Genomic DNA, 7,212 nt, shown 5'->3' with positions numbered 1-7,212 from the left:
CGTGTGCCGCATGTTTCTGGTGCGCTTCAACAAGGGATCAATGAGTTGCATCTCCGCACTGAGTGCTCCCTATGCAGAGTGCGATGATGCGCATACCGAAGCAGGGGAAAAACAATGGCATGGAGTCAGGATGGCCTGATCAGACCATCCCAATGCCATGGGAGCGCACTGGAGCAATCACACAGGGGAACATCTGTTCCTGGCCCGTAGCAATCTGTTTGCTACCAGACTTTCCCAAGTGTCTTTTTACCCTAGTTCTGTGGTGGAGCAAAACGGGTTGCTGATGGGTGCGGGACCCTTGGCAGATGTTCTCATGTGATCGCACCCTTAAAATCTACCCAGCATTCGTGCCTATGGTGTGGCTAATTCTGCATGTGATCGCGACCTAAGATAGCTTTATGAAACTTTATTAAGACACATTGGCCCCAGTCACACCAGAGGGGAAAGGCGCAGCTGAAGTGCGGTTTTTTAGAGCTGCAACAAAAGAGAAGCGCGGCTGCAGGATCAGACAGATCCCCCGAGCTGCCACGCAGTTGCCTCCCCAGCATGATCAGATGCGGGGGGGGGGCACGGACAGGAGAGGAGGCGAGCCTGTTGTGCATGCGCACGCATGCGCAGTTCGACAGGGCCTCGGATGCTGCGGAGAGACAGGTGCGTCGGCGATCAGACGCCCGCCCGTGCTGTGCATCAACCAGTAGGTAGTACTGTTTTGGTGCTACCTTTTTGATGCGCGGTTTCGCCCGGAAGGGACGGATCGGGGATGGGTGCACTCCACTTCCCAGATGTTATGGTATGATCGCGCCCCCTTGATGCACCCCTGATCCGTCCCTCTCGCATGGAAAATCCTCCCGTGTGACCGGGGCCATTGTTGCTGAAAGAAATACAAAACAAACAAACCAGTTTGGTGTAGTGGATAAGTGCACGGACCCTAATCTGGGAGAACCAGGTTTGATTCCCCACTCCTCCACGTGCACCTGGCTGGATGACTTTGGGCAAGCCATAACTCTGGCACAGCTGTTATGGAAATACAAAACAAACAAGCCAGTTTGGTGTAGTGGTTAAGTGCGTGGACCCTAATCTGGGAGAACTGGGTTTGATTCCTCACTCTTCCACTTGCACCTGGCTGGATGACCTTGGGCAAGCCTTAATCTGGCACAGCTGTTCTTGAAAAAGAGCAGTTTCTGTCTAGAGTTCTCTCAGCCCCACCTATCTCACAGGGTGTCTGTTGTGGGGGGGGGAGGGAAAGGAGTTCTTAAGGTGCTCTGAGACACCTTTGGGTAGTGAAGGGTGGGGTATAAATCCAAACTCTTCTCTTCTTCTCACAGTTAAGAACTGAGTTTCTAAGAATATAAACTTCAACTATACTCTGTTGCCTGTTCAAAATATTATAATTTACCTCAGCTTCTCATCCCCGGCCTTATTCCTAACTCAACTGTGCTTGTTCAATAAATCAGTCTTTCTATCTGAACTTTACTTTGTGTCAAGTGCCATTTCCAAAGGGATTTTATAAGAGGGTTCCTGCTTAATTACAATAATTTTTTGGCCTGGACAAAAGCTAAACAAGTTCTTTATCACAGGGTGGGACATGCAGTAAGTTATAATTCTATCATTCAAATACACTGCTAAGGGGGCTGGTCAGTCAGAGTGGGGAACAGTGTTTTAGTGGGAAAATCTGCCTCACAGAGAAGAAACAGGGGTCCATCATATGGAGTTCCTAAAATAAAGAACTCTTATTAGTTTGAGAAGATGAAGAACTTCTGAGTAACTTTGTTTTCTTGCTGGCACACACATTGACCAGATAGCTCTGCTGCATTTTAAGCCTTTGAGCACTCTGCTACCCTACTGAAATTGCAACAATCACAAAATTTCCAGGAATTTACCAACCTGCAGCTGGCAACTCTAGGTCCAGGCCTGGCCTCAATGGATCCTCTCTCAAAGGCAAAAATAGGCCTGGAGATGGCTCTGCCCCCTTCTCTCTCATTTTACTGACAGAACTAACACTTTGAAATGTGGTTGCCTTGCAACAGCCACTCAGGGAATCTGCTGCTTAAAGCTACAGCTGCCCTTTTTTATCACATTCAGATTTTTTAAAGCTGGCCAGCATTTTTTTTTTAGATTTCACATTTTTTTTCTGCAAATGTTGGGCCCTTTTCAGGTTTGTAGAAAGATCTGTCTTGCCCAGTTACTGAATTTAGAAGAAGAAGAAGAAAAGATTGGATTTATACCCCGCCCTTCACTACCCAGAGGTGTGTCAGAGTGGTTTACAAACTCCTTTCCCTTCCCCTCCCCACAACAGACACCCTGTGAGGTAGGTGGGGCTGAGAGAACTCTTGACAGAAACTGCTCTTTTTCAAGGACAGCTGTGCCAGAGCTTGTGACTGACCCAAGGTCACATCAGCAGGTGCAAGAGGAGGAGTGGGGAATCAAACCCGGTTCTCCCAGATTAGAGTCCGCACACTTAACCACTACACCAAACTGGTGTAGATATCCTGACTTCACTAGTAGAATATAGAATTAAAAGACTGGTGAGAAACTGGTGAATCAGATACTTCTCTTTGAAAATAGTGATTGTATTTTCACTAGTGTTTCAGTTATGTGCTCTAACTGATTTTAATATCTTTGACAATGTCCCTAGCTATTGTCTTCACAGTGCATTATGAAAAATAACAAAGAAATTGAGAAATAAATTGCAATTCCAGTTCCAGTTAAATTCCAGTTAAATGAGCATTTCAACCTAACTGTCCATTGCAGCCAATAAAGTTTGGATATCAAACACATCCAAAGGAGAGCATGGCATCATGTGTCTATTCTAGAAAGATATACACATTCTAGAAAGATACACACATATATACCACCCAGTAGAGAAAGCATTTGACAAGGACTTTTCAGTGTCCTTACCCTTGTAAACACCAACTACTGCTGCAAAAATAATGACAACCATATTTTCTGTCTTAAGGAAGTTTTGAGTGATTAATATACTGTATCATCATTTGTTTCATATTGTGATAGTTACCTCTTTGTAAATAGAACAGGCTTAAAGGAACATTCATTCATTTACATATTTACCCCATCTTTTTCTCCAGTTGAGACCCAAAGTCGTTTCCTCTCCATTTTATCCTCACAACAACCCTGTGATGTAGGTCAGGGTGAGAGTATGTGACTGGCCCATGGTAACCCTGCAATCCTATGATGAGGAGGACATCTTTTTTTGGAGTTAGTTCTAGGACGTGTTATAGTCTTCATAGAACCAGTCTGTTAGATCGCGCTAACAAAGGACTCGTAGAGTGATTCAGCAAGTGATTCAGCTTTATTAGAAGTAACGAACAAGCACTAACTCAGTAAGAAACCAGAACAGAAAACAGTGGGAGCTTATGCTCCTTTTAAACATAACCGGGCTAATGTAGCCACGCCTATTTACAATTAACAACCAATGAGATTGCTTGGATAAAGACCAATGGGAGTCTTTCCCTCCTAGGGAATGGTATCGTTCTGATTGGTCGCTGTTACGAAGCGACCAATAGGAAGTTCGCTCAGAGGAGCCCTGGTCTGGCTCGAAGCTTAACACGGGAGTCCTATGAGGTGATTCATGTAATCATTTCAATACATTACAATTCCTCCCCCCTAAGTTAAGCCATCATCCCAATTGTTTTATTATTTACATACATGCAATCAACCTTTGTACATCAGTTATTCCAACAGTATTTACACTCATAGTCCTTCAGATAAGTCGGCATTTGCCGCGAACGCTGGGACCTGCGGAGCGGTGCAGGCTCCACGGGCAGACAAGGTTGTGGGTCAGAGTGGGGTTCACTACAGCCTGGATCAGGCACAGACTCGACTGGGATTTCAGCCCCGCACACAGGGTTCTGCCCTGACTCGGGGACAGTACCGGGCCTTTCGGTACTCACCGCCTGCTCTGGGGGTGTCCACTCGACATCAGGGGATTCAGCCGTCGGAGAGTCAGCGCTGTCCCTAGCCCAACGTCTCCTTAACTGATCTATGTGGCGCCGCCATATTCGACCGTCAGCTAACTGCACCACATACATTCGAGTACCCACAGAGTCGGATATAACCCCAGGAAGCCACAAGTGCCCGTTTGCATAATTTCGTGCGAAAACCTTGTCCCCTTTTTCAAACATGCGCACCTTCGGTTGCGCCGTGGTACGCTCGGATTGCTCAAAGAACAGCTTCTGCTCTGGCACCAGCCCTTTTGTTCCCCAGCCCTCTTCTTCCCTATTGGTCAATTTTGGCTCCAAAACCTCTCAGGGGCTTCTGGGAGTTGTAGGCCCAGCCTCACCCACTGCTAGCCAGGCTCCCTGGGCTTAGTAGGCCTCTGGTGGCACAGCCCAGATCATGACACACACCCCTTTTCTCAAAGGTGTCCGTCCCTGCTGACCATTAAATTTACAGTTGCCCAACCATTAATCCCTTTATGCCCCATTCACAATTTAAATTAAAAAACCACATGACCACATGACCCTTTCTGCCTCAGGTCACATTGTTAGGTGTTTAAGGACAGCTCTCTTGCTTCTTCCTCTCCTGACCAGTGTTCTCACTAAGCTGAGTTAGTGTGAGCTAACTCACAGTTTTTTAGCTGCCGGCTCACATATTTTTCTCTTAGGAAGGATGGCCCCAGAGCAAACTAATTTGTGCAGTAGCCAAATCACTCACAACTTTAATGCCAGTAGCTCACAAATTAGATTTTTTTCTCACAAGACTGCACAGTTTAGAGGAAGCATTGCTCCTGACCCCACCCTACCTTGTTGGTTCCATTCTCGGCTGGTTTGGCATCAGTCCACGTGTGTTGCTCATGATCCCTTTCCCCTTATTGTGTTATTTTTCACTGAATGATCCAAGCATCTTGCCAGACAGGTAAAGAATCACCCAACCAACGATATTTCCAGCTCATGCAAATGTCCCTATACTTTCTAATCTGTATTCTTAGCCCTGTATCGCGTGTGTGAATGCTTGATTTTTGTTTGTATGCTTGAAAAACCTTTAGTAAAGAAATCATTATTTTAGCAATCTAACCTCACCATTGATTCCTGGGTCCTGGGAACTCTAACTCCCGTAAACACTGGTTATGGTCCCATATTTTATGCCTATTGCCATTTAAGGTTCATAATTCCCCGTTTATTAATAAAAATAAGGCAATTTGGCTACCAACAGATCTCTGTTATCTGGAGTTCAGTTGTAATTCTGGGAGATCTCCAGGTCCCACGTGGAGGCTGGCAAACCCTCCTGAAGGGATTTTTTTTGCTTCTTGGATTTTTCTGCAGACAGAGGAAGTATACTGACTATGTAGGAAAAGCTGTTGGGTGAGAGTGAGCTTCCTGTTGATGGAAAAAGGTATCCGCACAACCCACCCCCTGTTGGAATTAGATATATAGATGGACTTCTGGGTTAAATTCCCATCCACTTTTCCAAGATGTTGATGTTCAGTCTTGCCATCTCATTTTTGACCACGTCAAGCTTATTTTGATTCATGGATTTTACATTCCAGGTTCCTATGCAGTATTGTTCTTTGCAGCACTGGACTTTTCTTTCACCATCAGACACATCCACAGCTGAGCGTCCTTTCAGCTTTGGCCCAGCCACTTCATTCATTCTGGGGTTACTTGTACTTGCCCTCTGCTTTTCCCCAGTAGCATATTGGATACCTTCCGACCTGAGGGGCTCATCTTCTGGTGTCATATCTTTTAGCCTTTTGTTACTGTCCATGGGGTTTTCTTGGCAAAGATACTGGAGTGGGTTGCCATTTCCTTCTCCAGTGGATCACGTTTTGTATGAGTTCTCCGCTGTGGCCTGTCTGTCCTGGGTGGCCCTCCATGGCATAGCCCACAGCCTCATCGAACCATACAAGCCCCCTTGCCACATCAAGGCAGTGATCCATGAGAGAGTGAAAATACATACAAAACAGTTAAAATACAAAACGTAAAAACATTGGTTAGGAAGGAGAGATTATTATAGGAATGTCAAAGAAAACAAAAGTCTTTACCTACTGGTGGAAGAGAGCAACAGAAAAGGACAGATGAAACTGCCTGGGGAGAAAGTTCCAGAACTTTGGTGCCATGACTGAGAAGACCCTCTACTGGTTTGCCACCCAACTAATCTGAGAAGGCAGGGGCAGCTGAAGCAGGGCCTCTGAAGACAACCATAATGGTTGAACAGGTTCATTAGGTATTAGCTGGTCCTTCAGGTACGTTGGTCCCAAACTATATAGTGCTTTGAAGCCCAATAGCAGTGCTTTAAATTGTGCCTGGAAACAAATTGGAGGTTAGTGTAGATGGGCCAAGACTGGAGTGGTATGGTCCCTAGGACCTACTCCCATCGACATCCCAGGTGCAGTGTTTTGTACAAACTGAAGTTTCCAATCACTTTTCAAGGGCAGCTCAGTGTAGACCACATTGCAGTAATCTAACCTAGATGTAACCAGGGCATGGTCTACAGTGGCCAGATCTTTTCTGCTCAAGGAAACTGCAACTGGCTAACCAGTTGAAGGTGGTAAAAGGCACTCTTGGCCACAGCTGCAACCAACTTATCCAGCAGTAGAACCTGGCAACAAGCATCAGTATGATTGAGATATTTTTTATTTATTTATTTTGATCTGAATTCAGATCTCTGATGGGCTTTCAGTACCATTTTCCATACCATGCTAAGCAGGTCTACTTATAATTGTACTCAGGTTGATTCAGTGAGGCTTACTATCAATACTACTACTAATATAATCACTGAACATTCGTATGAGAGACTGCTGAATTACAATTGATAATGGAACTCAAGACAATGCATCCACCTGGACTGAATTGAGACCTAGGTTTTAATTCATCTGTCTCCCTCTATTGTTAGATGAAGACTTTTTTTTGGTTTTGTTTGGTATACTCCCAGTAACTTTTATCGGCCCCCTCCCCAGGTTGTGTTGTTACATGTATTTATATGTCTATATGTTTTCACTGAACTGTATACATATTTTATGTTTTAATATTTTGATGTTCACTACCTTGGGGAACCTATTTTGGATGATAACTACAAGGCTCACTAAGCCTCTTCCATGTAGCATGTGCACAGTTGGTCATATTCAGTCTTTCATTTTTTTCATTCTTTCATTGTTTCTCCCTCAACCAGTTCAGACATTTGCAAAGTATCCCCTTTCCCACAGACTGCTGTTCTCAGACTAGTTCCTGTACCTAAAACCCCTGTAGAGGACAACAT

The sequence above is a fragment of the Gekko japonicus genome, unplaced genomic scaffold, assembly GCF_001447785.1.
Source record: "Gekko japonicus isolate JY-2015 unplaced genomic scaffold, Gekko_japonicus_V1.1 scaffold54, whole genome shotgun sequence".
In the NCBI taxonomy this organism is placed as follows: domain Eukaryota; kingdom Metazoa; phylum Chordata; class Lepidosauria; order Squamata; family Gekkonidae; genus Gekko; species Gekko japonicus.
This window is presented reverse-complemented; position numbering follows the sequence as displayed.